The sequence below is a fragment of the Acomys russatus genome, chromosome 13 (assembly GCF_903995435.1).
Source record: "Acomys russatus chromosome 13, mAcoRus1.1, whole genome shotgun sequence".
In the NCBI taxonomy this organism is placed as follows: domain Eukaryota; kingdom Metazoa; phylum Chordata; class Mammalia; order Rodentia; family Muridae; genus Acomys; species Acomys russatus.
Genome location: NC_067149.1, coordinates 54,610,031 through 54,625,281, shown reverse-complemented (window position 1 = coordinate 54,625,281; position 15,251 = coordinate 54,610,031). Strand labels below are relative to the sequence as shown.

The window sequence follows — 15,251 nt, the reverse complement described above, 5'->3', positions numbered from 1 at the left end:
GAGGGGTGGGTGACTTGAGGCGTGGAGTTTGCGTGAGATCAGCGAAGAGCGGTTTGAGCAAGGCTGAGGTTGATAGTGGGGTTTGGAGCGTTGTTTGAAGTTTTCCCGTCACAGCCCTCTCGCGATGTTTGGGAACGGACTGACGTCATTGCAGCGCTCAGTTAACTACTTTCAGAAGTCAGAATTTACTCGCCGGTTCTGGTGGCGCAGGCCGGAAGGATTTGCTGAAGGAGGCAGAGGCAGGTGGATCTCGAGTTCCAGGACAGCTTGGGCTACACTTTTTTTCTTCCTCTAACGAAAATACCTGCAGCTATGTGAGCGGCTGAAATACACACAAGCACTAAGAACCTTTCACAACCTAAAAAACGTTTCCTGACCGTTGGTAAATACAAGTTAGGAAAGGAAGCTTCCAAAAGCATTTAAAAGTTGTAGGAAATGTGTAACGGTCTGACATAATATTTAAAGGCTGATGAATAAAAATTAAATAGATTAGAGGGTCTAAAAAGATGTTTTCAGATAAATAAACTGTTAATATTCATCAATAGAGTTCTGATACGCTGATGCAGCACTGACTGCGTATTATTCGGTCACAAGCTCAGGATGCGAACTTCCCTTTGCTTCTCTTCTGGATGTGCACTTGTGCCTCTCCTTACCACGTCTCAAAGGCAGGAAGGAGTCTACTGCTGCTGCCTTACAGACACCTGTTACCTTGGGTTTGGAAAATATAGATCTCAGTACAATGGTGATACTAGTATACTTCCTTCTGTAAACTTAAATTCATATAAGCTGGGTAAGCTAAAGACATGTAGCCAGGTGTCTGTACAAGCAAGGGCTTTGCCCAACCCTGTGGCTGCACTCTGGTTTTGGTGGCCCAGGCTCTCAGGGGAGCATAGCACACACTGTACAGACTCTATGGAAAGCCTCCCTAGGACAATGGAACAAGTAGATAGAACCTCAGGGCTTGAAGACACAGCTGGAACTCTCAAACAAAGAAAAGAATACACCTTAAAGAGATGTGCAAGGATTTGGAGACACCATGAGCACAAATTCATGAATTACAGGAAAGAGAAGACTCTCAGGTCAAAGAAAATAAGAGGGGTGTACACGGAAGGTCCAGGGTGCAACGGTGCTTAGTGCTCTGTGTGACTCCACCAGGCTGTGCTCTCCCCCCATCCCTCTTAGTTTAAGTAATTTGTTCAGATTACATCTCAGTTGTTATCCCATCACAGGTATCTTCCCGTTCCCCCCTCCCTCTTTCACCCTACTCCCCTCCTCTAGGTCCATTACCAAGGGGACCTCCTCCCCCACTATATGGTCATAGGCTATCTATCAAGTCTCATCTTGGTAGCCTGCTTACCTTCCTCTGAGTGCCACCAGGCCTCCCCACCAAGGAGAAGTGGTCAAATAGGGGGTACCAGAGTTCACGTCAGAATCCGTCACCACTCTCCACACAAATGTGGGTAATGTGGTGTCCATTGGCTAGATCTGCATAGGGGTTCTAGGTTTACTGCACACATTGTCCTTGGTTGGGACCGTAGTTCGCGCAAACCGCCCTGGGTCCAGATCTGCCTGTCATGACGTTCTTCTTGTAGATTTCTAGGACCAACTGGATCCTTCTATTTCCCCATTCTCCCTCACCTCTGTCACCTGGAGTCCCAATAGGAAGTCCCAGTATCTAGCCCCATCTCCTGCTAATTGAAGACTTTCAGGGGACATCTCTGTTGGGCTAGTATCCAATTATAAGTGAGTATATACCATGTGCATCTTTCTGGGTCTGGATTAACTCACTCAGGATGATCATTTCTAGTTCCATCCATTTGCCTGCAATTTTCAGGATTTCCTTGTTTTTAATAGCTGAGTAGTATTTCACTGTGTGAATGTAACACAGTTTCTTTATGCATCGTTCAGTTGAGGGATATCTAGGTTGTTTCCAGATTCTTGCTGTTATGAATAAGGTTGCTATGAACATGCACTGCCAACTTGTACAGCCACTTTGGACATCAATCCGGTGCTTTTTCAGAAACCTGGGACTAGTGGTACCTCAAGACCCAGCTATTCCACCCCTTGGCATATACCCAAAAGATGTTCTACCACACAAAACGCTGCCGTCTCTTACTGGTGCTCAGCTCTCCAAATGCCATCATATGTCGAATATGCCCAGGGACTCACCCAACCCCTCCTTTATGCCCCCAATCTAATAAAGTTCACTGGACTGTCCACACCTATGGTGACACGCTTTGATAATATCTTAGGCGTTTGTTTCTTAATCCAAGCAAACGAACAATCAAGTTTAAGGGTCACAACGGCATAAAGATGGCCAGGGAGCGCGAGAAAGCTTGCACACATCACTAACCCTCATGAGGACTGAAATGAAGACACACAGAGAGAAAACACCTGTCTTCTGGTTCTGCAGGAAGGAGCTTGGAAGTTTCCAGTTCATCCTGGTAACAAACACCAACGTGAAGCAGCGGGAAAGCAAGCAGCTCTTCCTGACTGTGCAAGAGAGGTGAGGCCATAAGGGAGTAAAGAAGTGACAGGAACTTTGGTGTCCACCAGCAGAGCCACACGGTCACCAGCACCCTGAGACTTTACCACACTTCCCTGTCCCTGCACCTCAGCATCACACTAAAGATCTAATCTGCAGTTCCTCCTCCTGGAGCGTTGTGTCTGGTTACCTAGACAAAGGCCCAGGCACAGCTCAAGCAAACCGCGGGAGGGTTAAAGCAAGAGCAACAGGATGGGGAATAGCAGATTGCAGTCGGCCAGGCCTGGAGGTGCGGAAGTGTGTTTTGCAGAGTGACCAGCAGGGGGCGCGGGTCGGAAGAGCCCTCGAGGTGCGTGAGGCTGCGGTTCCCTGCGGGGAGGGGTGGGTGACTTGAGGCGTGGAGTTTGCGTGAGATCAGCGAAGAGCGGTTTGAGCAAGGCTGAGGTTGATAGTAGGGTTTGGAGCATTGTTTGCAGTTTTCCCGTCACAGCCCTCTCGCGAAGTTTGGGAACGGACTGACGTCATTGCAGCGCTCAGTTAACTACTTTCAGAAGTCGGCGTTTACTCGCCGGTTCTGGTGGCGCAGGCCGGAAGGATTTGCTGAAGGAGGCAGAGGCAGGTGGATCTCGAGTTCCAGGACAGCTTGGGCTACACATTTTTTCCCCTTCCTCTAACGAAAATACCTGCAGCTATGTGAGGTGCTGAAATACACACAGGCACTAAAAACCTTTCACAACCTAATAAACGTTTCCTGACCTTTGGTAAATACAAATTAGGAAAGGAAGCTTCCAAAAGCATTTAAAAGTTGTAGGAAATGTGTAACGGTCTGACATAATATTTAAAGGTTGATAAACACAAATTAAATAGATTAGAGGGTTTAAAAGATGTTTTCAGATAAATAAACTTTTATTATTCATCAATAGAGTTCTCACACGCTGATGCAGCACTGACTGCTTATTATTCGGTCACAAGCTCAGGATGCGAACTTCCCTTTGCTTCTCTTCTGGATGTGCACTTGTGCCTCTCCTTACCACGTCTCAAAGGCAGGAGGCTACTGCTGCTGCCTTACAGACACCTGTTACCTTGGGTTTAGAAAATATAGATCTCAGTACAATGGTGATATTAGTATACTTCCTTTTGTAAACTTAAATTCATATAAGCTGGGTAAGCTAAAGACATGTAGCCAGGTGTCTGTACAAGCAAGGGCTTTGCCCAACCCTGTGGCTGCACTCTGGTTTTGGTGGCCCAGGCTCTCAGGGGAGCATAGCACACACTGTACAGACTCTATGGAAAGCCTCCCTAGCACAATGGAACAAGTAGATAGAACCTCAGGGCTTGAAGACACAGCTGGAACTCTCAAACAAAGAAAAGAATACACCTTAAAGAGATGTGCAAGGATTTGGAGACACCATGAGCACAAATTCATGAATTACAGGAAAGAGAAGACTCTCAGGTCAAAGAAAATAAAAGGGGTGCACATGGAAGGTCCAGGGTGCAACGGTACTTTTAGTGCTCCCTGTGACCCAATCAGGCTGCGCTTTCGCGCTCTCTCTCTCTCTCTCTCTCTCTCTCTCTCTCTCTCTCTCTCTCTCTCTCTCTCTCTCTCTCTCTCTCTCTCTCTCTCTCTCTGTCTGTCTCTCTCCCTCCCTCCCTCTCTCTTAGTTTAAGTAATTTATTCAGATTAAATCTCAATTGTTATCCCATCACTGGTATCTTCCCGTTCCCCCCTCCCTCTTTCACGCTATTTTCCTCCCCTAGTCTATGACCAAGGGGACCTCCTCCCCCACAGTAGGGTCATAGGCTATCTATCAAATCTCATCTTGGTAGTCTGCTTACCCTTCCTCTTAGTGCCACCAGGCCAATGTGAACCAGCGGGAAAGCAAGCAGCTCTTCCTGACTGTGCAGAGCCACAAGGTCCCCAGCACCCTGAGACCTTACCACACTTCCCTCAGCATCACACTAAAGATCTAATCTGCAGTTCCTCCTCCAGGAGCGTTGTGTCTGGTTACCAAGACAAAGGCCCAGGCAGAGCTCAAGCAAACCGCGGGAGGGTTAAAGCAAGAGCTACAGGATGGGGAATAGCAGATTGCAGGTAGCCAGGCCTGGAGGTGCGGGAGTGTGTTTTGCAGAGTGACCAGCAGAGGGCGCGGGTCGGAAGAGCCCTCGAGGTGCGTGAGGCTGCGGTTCCCTGCGGGGAGGGGTGGGTGACTTGAGGCGTGGAGTTTGCGTGAGATCAGCGAAGAGCGGTTTGAGCAAGGCTGAGGTTGACAGTAGGGTTTGGAGCGTTGTTTGCAGTTTTCCCGCCACAGCTCTCTCGTGATGTTTGCGAACGAACTGACGTCATTGAAGCTCTCAGTTAACTACTTTCAGAACACCACAACCTTCGCCGGTTCTGGTGGCGCAGGCCGGAAGGATTTGCTGAAGGAGGCAGAGGCAGGTGGATCTGGAGTTCGAGGCCAGCTTGGGCTACACATTTTTTTTTCCTTCCTCTAACGAAAATACCTGCAGCTATGTGAGGTGCTAGAAACCGCTGTAAAATGCAAGAGGAATCTTTAATTCAGTTCCAAGCTGGGTCGCAACCGATCCCCTAAATGCTAGGTATCAGGGGCGACTTCGAGGCCGTGATCTGAGGTCCTTTTATCCTCTCAATGTCCCTTAAGCAGAAAAGGGCGCCAAGACCACCCATGGCTCAACTTATTTTGTTCTCCCCATGGGCTTGGTAGGTTCCCAGGGCAGGAAGGAATGTGGCCGTAAAACTGGGTCTCCTATGAACTCTATGTCCTGTGGGACTCTTTGGGTCAGTCACTAGGCATCCCTATCTCTAGTGGGAGCTGCTTCTTTGCAGCTGGCAGATTATCTCCTGTAGGCCTTTTTTTTTTTTTTTTTAACCTTTGTCTAGTTACCCTGAAATCCAATTTTAGTTCTTCTTGGTATCTCAAGCTGGAACTCTCAAACAAAGAAAAGTATACATCTTAAAGAGACATGCAGGGGTTCGGAGACACCATGAGCACAAATTCATGAATTACAGGAAAGAGAGAACTATTAGGTCAAAGAAAATAAAAGGGGTGCACACGGAAGGTCCAGGGTGCCACGGTGCTTAGTGCTCCCTGTGACTCCATCAGGCCGCCATTTCTTACTGGTGTTCAGCTCCCGAAATGCCATCATGTGTCGAATATGCCCAGGGACTCACTCACTCATCCCTTAAAGCCCCCAGTCTAATGCGTTCACTGTACACGTCCTCGCCGACACTCACAGTGACACGCTTTACCAATATCTTAGGCGTTTGTTTCTTAATCCAAGCAAAGGAACAATCAAGGTTGAGGGTCACAACAGCATAAAGATGGCCAGGGAGCGCGAGGAAGCTTGCACACATCACTAACCCTCATGAGGACTGAAATGAAGACACAAAGAGAGAAAAACACCTGGCCGCTAGTTCTGCATGAAGGAGCTTGGAAGTTTCCAGTTCATCCTGGTAATGTAGGGGCAAAGTTAATGCCGTATCCTATATGTAATTTATACTCTACAACTAATGATGGTCTCTATGAGAACTTGTCCCCTAGGTGTCCTACCCCTGCATTCTGGGATTGACACCTGCCACACTCTGCAGAAACTGCACGGGAACAATTAGTTACAGTTAAGGCCCGGTGATCCTCTGAGAGAAAACAACTTCCTTGAAGATTCGGCCTCCTGGACCCAACCTGCCTGAAGGTCTACATTCCTGAGACTCACGACCCCAGCTGATGGTATTGTCCTTACTTCCTTGTGACCCCCACCCCCAGTTACAGTCTTTCCTATAAACCCATTCCCCTTGACGCTCCGGGATCACTCTCCCATCCTGGTGCATCAGGAAGGACTGTGACCCCAGCTCTGAGCTAGAAATAAGAGATCCTGTTAGGGCGGGGGCGATAGCACACGCCTTTAATCCCAGCACTCCGGAGGCAGAGGCAGGCGGATCATTGTGCATTCAAGTCCAGCCTGGTCTACAAAGGGAGTCCAAGACAGCCAAGGCTACACAGAGAAACCTGTCTGAAATTTAAAAAATAAATAAATAAATAAATAAATAAAGAAAGAAAGAAAGAAAGAAAAGAAAAAAGAGACCCTGTTTATTTTGCATCCGTATCCAGTCCTAGTGGTCTTTTTTGGGGGGGGGTCTCCTGATCTGGACATCGCGGCGTAAGAGTAACAAACACCAACGTGAAGCAGCGGGAAAGCAAACAGCTCTTCCTGACTGCGCGAGAGAGGTGAGGCCATAAGGGAGTAAAGAAGTGACAGGAACTTTGGCGTCCACCAGCAGAGCCACAAGGTCCCCAGCAGCACAGGAGAGGAACAGCAAGAGCAGGAGCAGGGGGAATAGCAGGGTCCCAGACAGCCAGGCTGGCGGTGCGGGAGTGTGTTTTGCAGAGTGACCAGCAGTGAGCGCGGGTCGGGAAGAGCCCTCGAGGTGCCTGAGGCTGCGGTTCCCTGCGGGGAGGAATGGGTGACGTGAGGCCGGAGTTTGCGTGAAATCGGGGAAGAGCGGCTAGAGCAGGGCTGAGGCTGACAGTGGGGTTTGGGGCGTTCCCCGCAGTTTTCATTCCGTTTGGGAGGTCAGTGACGTCAGTCGTCTCTCAGTTAACTATTATGGGAACGCGGTCCGCTACTGCCGGCTCTGGTGGCGCAGGCCGGAAGGATTTGCTGAGGGAGGCAGAGGCAGGTGGATCTGGAGTTCGAGGCCAGCCTGGGATACACATTTTTCAATTTGCTGTCTTCTCCTGGGAAACTTTTTTATTTTCCTTTTTTTTCTTTTTTTTCTAACTTCAACACGAAAACAAATCCACAGACAGAGATCACTACAAAGATCCGTAAACGTGCCGCAATTCCGAGACCCACACTCCTCCTAGCTCGGCCCCTCGCTCCCTTGGCCGCGCTGGCTCTTGCACTCAGCTCTCAATAATTCCTCCAAAGGCGGTAATGCAAATCACAAGCTCTTGCGCATGCATAGGGGCACATACCCGTCCCTCCCTTACTCCACATTCCTGTCCTAACCCGATCCTTTCTTTTCAATCCGTGGTCTCAATCCTGTAGATCTTTACGTTCTATTTTGCTAGTGCTGTATTGGGATAGCAGTGAGTAGCGGTCGCTCTGACCATACATGATCGCAGCAAAGAGTTCCGGTGTTTGTGTGTGTGTGTGTGTGTGTGTGTGTGTGTGTGTATTTCCTACCGAAGTTTAGGAAATGGAGGAAAACAAAAACAGGCAATGTCACCGGCCTTCGGCCACGCCTCCTACCTACATCAGATCCAGAATCCCATCTGCCGGTGGGCTGGAGAGATGGCTCAGCCGTTAAAGGCTAGGCTCACAACCAAAAATATAAGAGTTCGGTTCCCAGCACCCACGGCTGTCTCTCCAGCCACCTTTTTTGTCTTATGCGGCACGCAAATTTAAAAATTGACATTTAAAAAGGAAAATAAAGAAAAACTAAGCCAAAAGGAAAGAATTGACGCCTCTCAAGTTGAAATTATGTTTTATGGACAATCTCTTTTAGCTCAGTTTTTAAGCAGTTCAATCAATTTCAATTAACTGGCTTTATTCAAACCATTTTCAAATCCACACATGATCCAGACACTCAAAGACACAGAGCCACAGTTCTCTGGCTGCTCTGCACCATCTCTCTGTTGTCTGGTGCCCTTGACATCAACTTCAGGGCTCACAGGGTGGTGCTCACAGCGAACACCCAGCCAAAAAGATCCGCATTCCCACCCTCTCTGCTCCGCACCCTGCATATGACCCAGGGACCTGTGCTCTGGTGTCTGCCCCGTTCACTTAGCATCATGACCTCTTTTATCCACATGGTGCTTGGTGCGTTCTCTTTCCTCCCCTGCGGTTGGCTGTTGCTGGTCTTGTTTCCGTCACCCACCCAACTGTCACCACTTTTCCTACCCCGCTTTCTCCTCCTCCCAATTCTTCCTTATCCTCTTCCTCCTCTTCTTGCTGTCCTCTGCCTGCCCTTTTAAAAATATTTGTTGACATCTCACAACACCCACCCCACCACCACCATCCATTAGGCCACTAGTGCGCAAGTACTCTCAATATACTTTATCTCGTCCTAAGCTCATGTGCTGCTCCGTCTCCCGCTATTGCATAGGGACCTCAGGGATCTCTCCCCCAGACACCTGTAGCAGGGCCCAGGTACACATTCAGGGTGTCTGCTCACTGACAGGGCTGATGTGGGTGGAACTGCATGACTGAAGCCTGCTGCCCAGAATTGTGTGGTTATGTTGCTTTTGAGTAGCAGGCTGCTGCTCCAGGCTTGTGGGAGGTCTTACCTTTCTCTTTACCCTGTGCAAGCTTTACCATCTTCCCAGCTTCCTCTCAGCTGATGCTCAGCACCAGCTTCTGTCCTAAGTTCCCACTAAGTCACACACTGTGTCACCCCAGAGCTGTGTGCTTCTTTTCTTCTTCTCAGGGCAATTTTAGGGCCTGAGGCTATCCAGTACGACTGGCCTTCTCTGGTAAACACTTAGGGACATCAGAGAGGAACTGACCACACACACCCCACACACACACACACCCTGAGGCAACACACAAACATGACCCCAAACACAAATCTTGCTAGTTAGCGTAGAGAAGTGGAAAAGTAACTTTTACTCTCCTGAAGTAATTGTCATCTTGGATGCTTACAGCCCGTCTGTTAACCTAGACCTAGTCCTGGAAACCTCTAGCCTCCATGCAATCTAATCCAGGCCTAGAATGTTTTCAGCCTCTGAGACTTAACTGCTGAATAAGCTCACCCTTTCTAGCTCTTTCTGAGCTCTGGCTGGCTGGTTCGTCTCAGCTGTTCTGGCTCAACAAAACTCCTCTCCAAGCTGACTGATTCCACCTGGCTTCTCTCTCAGTTTCTGACTGAATTGCTCTACTCAAGCTAACTCTAGCAATCGTTTCTAGTCTCTGGCTCCTTCTCATTCTCTGGCTTGTTCTGTCTTCATTTGTGTCTAACTTGTTCTCTCTGTAACCTGTCTCTGTAAAACTGTCCCGGTAAAAACTGCCACCAACAGAACTGCCACAAACTCAACTCCACTGCACTGCCTCTCCACTCAGTGATTCAGCTGAACGGACTCTGTAGCACTGACTGGAACTCAGAGATCTGCGTGCCTCCGTCTCCTGAAACTAAAGGCGTGTTTGCGTTCCAGCAGATCACACAGACCTAGAAGGTCATTGGATGTGATCTCTTGCCAGAACAGCCTTCCTCTGAATTGAAATTCCTCTACAGAGAATGATGCTTCCAAAGACACATTTGTCCTAACCCCCCCCTCCATCCTGTATACAGAGTACCTTACTTGTCAAAAAGACTTTTCAGATATGATTTTAGTAAAAACCTTGAGATGGAGAGATTTTTCTGAACCAAGTAGGTAATCATGAGATTCCTCAATAGAGAACACAGGGCATCAGAGAAAAACGTAAAGATGTTGCACTGTTGGCTCTTAAGAGGGAGGAAGGGGTCCTTGCCATGGAAGACAGGCTGCCTCTAGAGACCATGAGGCCAAGGAGGTTTACCCTTAGCCCTCCAAAAGGAGCATGGCCCTACTGTAGATTTTCTTTGTAAAGAATTTAGTTGACTACAGTCCATAGGGACTTGTCATAGTCACAGTCCTCAGAACACAACCTTTCTTACACACATGATTTGAACACTCCTATGTTTGACACGCTGTGCTGTTTTCTGAGAACCCAGAAGTGAATTACACACAGGACCTTCCTATTTGTTTACCGGAGTAAGATGGACTGCAAAGCAAAAAGGGCTCAATGAAGTTGAGGAAGAACACTGAGGAAAGGGTTTTCCTGAGTGAGCTATGCTTGTATTTATCTAAAAACAAAACCACGGACTCAAAACAGGTGCAGCCCACTAGAACTTTACATCTTCTTGTTCATTGGTTTTGCCTGTATGTGTACAGCAGACATCAAAGGACAATTTCATGGGGCTGGTTTGCTCCTTCTACCGTGTGAATCTAGTTGTTGGACTCAGGTCATTGGGCTTGGTGCCAGGCACTTTTGCCTTCTGAGCCATGTTGCTGGCCCTGTATGTTGGTACCCAGCTATCCTCGTGACCACCTGGAAGTTACATAGAGACCTTGTTATGTAAGACTGAGACCTCCAGAGAGATCTCTAGTCTATACCCGGAGTCCCCAGAGAGAACCAGAGTCCGATGTCGATGCAATACACACAGGAATTTTATTGACTCAATGTGCATCGAGGTCTGACAAGCTCTTTCAAGCTGCCGACCCCTGAAAGCAGGAACAAGTGCTTTTTATATCTTTTTTGTAAAAGCAGAATTTAGCAGGCTACCTAGGAGGGGTAAGTACATTCCAAGGGTATTTTTAGATACAGCTGGACCCTCAGCGTAGGCTGGCTGGCTTTGAGTCAAGCTGGACCCTACAAGGGGCCAAACAGCTACAGAACACACATAGTGATTTGATATTGATACCTTGGTTCAATATTAATATTGCTTCCTGGCCCCTCCAGTTACAAAGCAATATTCACAAAAGGGGCTGGTCATACAGATCAGTGTTGTAGTGCTTGTCTAGCATTTGTGAGAAGGTTTAATCTATGTGTCAGGGACATGCGTGAGAAGGTTTATTTTATATGACAATAGCATGAGTGATAAGGTTTAATCTGTATATCAGCTAAAAAAAATTAGGAAGATAGAGCTAACAGAAGAATTTCCTGCGCCTTGTTCTTTGTCCTTTTTGGGACTCATCAGTACAGTGTGGCACATGGTCAAAAAAAAAAAAGTAAAATATTTTGTATTTTAAAACTCAAACATTGTGCAAACAATTGCAAGATTAGGCAGCAAATGCTTTTTTAAAGGTTCAGTAATTATCTCCTGATTTGAAATGCACCTAATAAAGAATAAAAATTCAAATGGCATACTCGAGTGTAAAATTCTCAAAAAAATATGTTAAATTAAGAAAGTAAAATGGTGCCAGATGTGGTGGTGCACCCCTTTAATCCCAGCATTTGGGAGGCAGAGGCAGGCCGATCTCTGTGAGTTCAAGGCCAGCCTGGTCTACAAAGGGAGTCCAGGACAGCCAGGGCTATACAGAGAAACCCTGACTCGAAAAACAAAAACAAACAAACAAAACCAAAAAAAGAAAAAAGAAAAAGAAAGCAAGCACAATGGCACTTTAATTGAAAAATGAACACTCAGGAGTAAAGTGTAGAGACATTTGATCATGTTCTTGACACAGTAAATTTTTATGGGGAACCCACCAGAGATGACCACTGAGACATGGTTTATAGACAATTCAAAGTCTTTACTCCAGCCAGTTGGAGCAAACTGGGATATTCAGGTCCTAAGTGTAGTGCTGGGCTTTTTGAAGGCAGAAACCATGTCCTGGCATCTTGCTTGGCAGCTGCAGTGGGGACTTCGCATAAGCAAGCAATGTGATAGAAGCAGTGAGCTGCATGGTGAAGGGGGCTGTTTCTGCACAAGCAGGCAGTTTAACAGAAGCTCAGATGAGTTAGCTGGGGCATCTTGACTTTTGGTTCTTAGAATAGAGTTGGGTAACTTTCCACAGGATTCTCTGTCAAGGAGGTCACATTGTAGCTAAACCTGAAATGCCCTCAGTAAGAATACAAGATGGAGAAACCTCTGCACTGTTTTGCCCTGTCACCTTCCCTACTGGTCCTATTGGCATGGGACAAATCTCGTCCTGTTCTAGGGTGGCATAGTTGGTGCTAGGGACCAGTAGCTTAGTTGGCCACGCAGCTGAGGTGCAGGGTTCCACTATTAGCCCAATTAGAGTAAGAATCAAAGGTCATCAAAGGTCATCAAAGGTAACCGGGCTGATACCAATTACCTGATCTAAATCTCCTTTCTTTCCTTTCTTTGAAGTATTCTCTGACCATGGTTAGGTTTTTCCTAATTACCACTGGTAGATAGGTTGGTAGGAATTTTCTCCTAGTCCCCTCTGTTTCAAAAAAGGAGGTCTAGCCTCCTTCAGTTCTGTAGGACAACCATTGTAAAGGACTCAGCGTGTCTCTCTAGCCTGGAAATAGAATTCTTCAAATGATCTGGGTCTAGGTCAATCTGAGAACTGAGTTCCCTGAAACTTAGGTTCCCAACAATCAAAGCTGAGGAGCTATTGCAGTTGCCCTGGCTGTTCCTGCCCCTACTAGGATTGGGACTAGAATTGGAGCCCGTTTGACCTTTGTTAACATTGAGTCAAGGCCAAAATAAGCTCTTTCCTCATCTCCGTTATAGGAATATAGCTGGGAGATGCATAGACCAGTATACATGGATTTGGGGTGCCACTTTCCAGTTAGTCAGAGGAGGCACATTTAGTCACAATGTTAGTACAAGCAAGCCAGGTGATTTAGGGACATGATAACAGGTACTTTGTCCCTGGTGGTGGGGGGGCAGGGGTGCATACATAAAACTGTAATAATCCCTGAAAGCCTTTTTCTAGCCAGTCTTCTCCACAGCTGGATTTACTGACCCCGTCCCTCCCCTAGACCCATAGTGTTCCACTTAGGAAGGTACATAAGAGAGAAAAGGTCCACCTGAAAGACAAAGTTCCCCATCCCTGCCTTTTCTGAATTTCTATATTCATGTTTGGGGCCAATAGGGATTGTATATCCTGGGTGAGAAAAACTGTGGTCAGCTTTATCTCTAAGAGGCCAGTCCAAGGTCCAAGTCACCAAGGCCCACCTGTCATTATCCTCAGTGGCCTTTTTCAAGGAATGACACCAGATACTTTGAACTAGTTGGTAGTGGGGATGACAGGCCAGGGTCCAGGCAGGGACCCTCCTTATCCAAACTAAGTCTCCTGCTGGAACTAGTGGGCGAGCTTTCTGCAAGGCTGTAAGACTTCAGGAGGGAGTGGTTAGACATTTCTGCCCCGGGAGTTGCTCAGAGTTTGGGGAGCATGGGCAGTGGTCTTCAAAAGTAGTGAGCCCCTCCCAGCAAGGAGCACATCAGGTCTCTGAGCAGGGCAAAGGGAGGAGGTTGGAACAATTTCTCCAGGTTCCAAGATCCAGGACCAATTTGATCAAAGTCTCCTTAAGAGTTCTACACATCTTCTCTACCTGACCTGAGCTCTGTGGCTTCTAAGCACAGTGCAGTTTCCAATTAATATGTAATACCTTTGCCAGATCTTGAGATGCTTTGGCCGTGAAGTCTAGGCCACTGTCAGATCCCAAAGCTAGGGCTAGTCCAAACCTTGGAGCATTTTCCTTTCAGGGTGGGTAAGTATTCATTCACCTGTCCTGACAAGGTGTCTACAAACACCAGGAAATATTTATAGCCCAAACCAGTGGGATCTTCCTTTCCTTCTTTGGGGTTTACCTGAGCACAGGGAGCCCATCTAAAAGTGGTGTCCTTAATCGAGCTTTCCAGCGTTGGAACATAATAACCTGGCTTTGGGGAGTAGAGCGGTTTTCCCCTTACCCCTGGGTGAGTGGCATGGTTAAGATCTGCAATCTGCCTTTCCAAACTTGCTAGAAGGATGGGTCTGTCCTCTGGCAGAGACCACCATCCCTGTGTATCCTGTGTGGCCAGTTCTTGTTTCACCTAGTCAGTCTCACCTAGGGTGTGTTCTGGGTGATGGTAAGCTGGGCTCCAGCAGAGCTCCCAAGACTTAGAGGCACTCTGCTGGTTGTAGTTTCTAGGCTTTCTGCTGGATGACCAAGTAGGCTGCTCTGTTGTCTCTAGCTTCTGGGGAATCCAGGATATACATACATACATACATACGTGTGTGTGTGTATGTGTGTGTGTGTTTATTTCTTTTCCTGCTGGGGATAGCAATCCTCTTTCCCTGTATGGAGCTCTATGGGTGTGGGCTGTAACTAAGGCACATCAGCTGTTGGTGTATATGGTGATAGCCTTGCCTTTCCACAGCAGAGCACTTGACTCAAAGTGGAAGGCTCAGCTCATTGAGCCGAGATTCCCCGGCTTAAAGATTGTGCCCACACAGACTTATCTTGGGTCACCACCACTGCCTCTGCGTGCCTGATCCTATCCTACATGAAACTGCTATCTTCTGTGAAAAGCACCTCATCTGGTGTCACCATTGGTAGTCAGTCAGATCAGGCCCAATGGGCTGGGTCAGTCACCTCAAGATAACTCATGTGGAGGGTCTGCAGGGTCATTGTCTGGCAGGAGGAGCCTGGCAGGGTTGAGGGCTGACATTTTGTGGAACTGAATGGACGTGGAGTTGATCTAGAAGCAGGCCTTGGTCTTGGGTCACATGGGCATTAGGCATTCATTTTTTGGGTGTCCCTCTCAGGAGGACCCTACCCCTAACAGAATGGGGGATTGTTAGAAACAGCTTGTGCCCTAAAGTCAAATTGTTAGTTCTTTGACCAGCAGGGTAGCAGCAGCTATGGCCCTTATACCTCTTGGCATTCTGGCTATGATCAGGTCAATTTTCTTGGATGATATACCACCAGTCTTTTCCAGGGTCCCAGGGTTTGCATGAGGAACCCCTGGGAAAAGGCTCTGGCCTCATCTGTGTACAAGTGGGGTGGATGGCTTAGTAATGTCCAAGAGGACCAGGGCCAGGTAGTAGTCACCAGCATGTTTTTCAAGTGTTTAGAGGCCCTCTACTCAGGCCCAGTCCACTCTGAAGGCTGCATTCCCTTGGTGCTAGTGGAGGGCTGTCTCAGCTTGTCTGTTATCCATAGCCGGCAGTATACAACCACCCTGAGATCAGTGTGGGAGTTGGGGTTTGCAGGCTGAAAGAAGGTCAGTGTGAGAAAGCATTCGTTTTCCTTCATCTAGGTTATAGCCTAG

At 47.6% G+C, this 15,251-nt stretch overlaps 1 protein-coding gene across 1 annotated transcript in view; it reads left to right on the top strand.

Annotated features, from left to right (window-relative positions):
• LOC127197511 (killer cell lectin-like receptor subfamily B member 1B allele C) overlaps positions 1-15,251 on the top strand; it is an 87,112-nt gene that overhangs the window by 41,793 nt on the left and 30,068 nt on the right. The window lies entirely within an intron of this gene.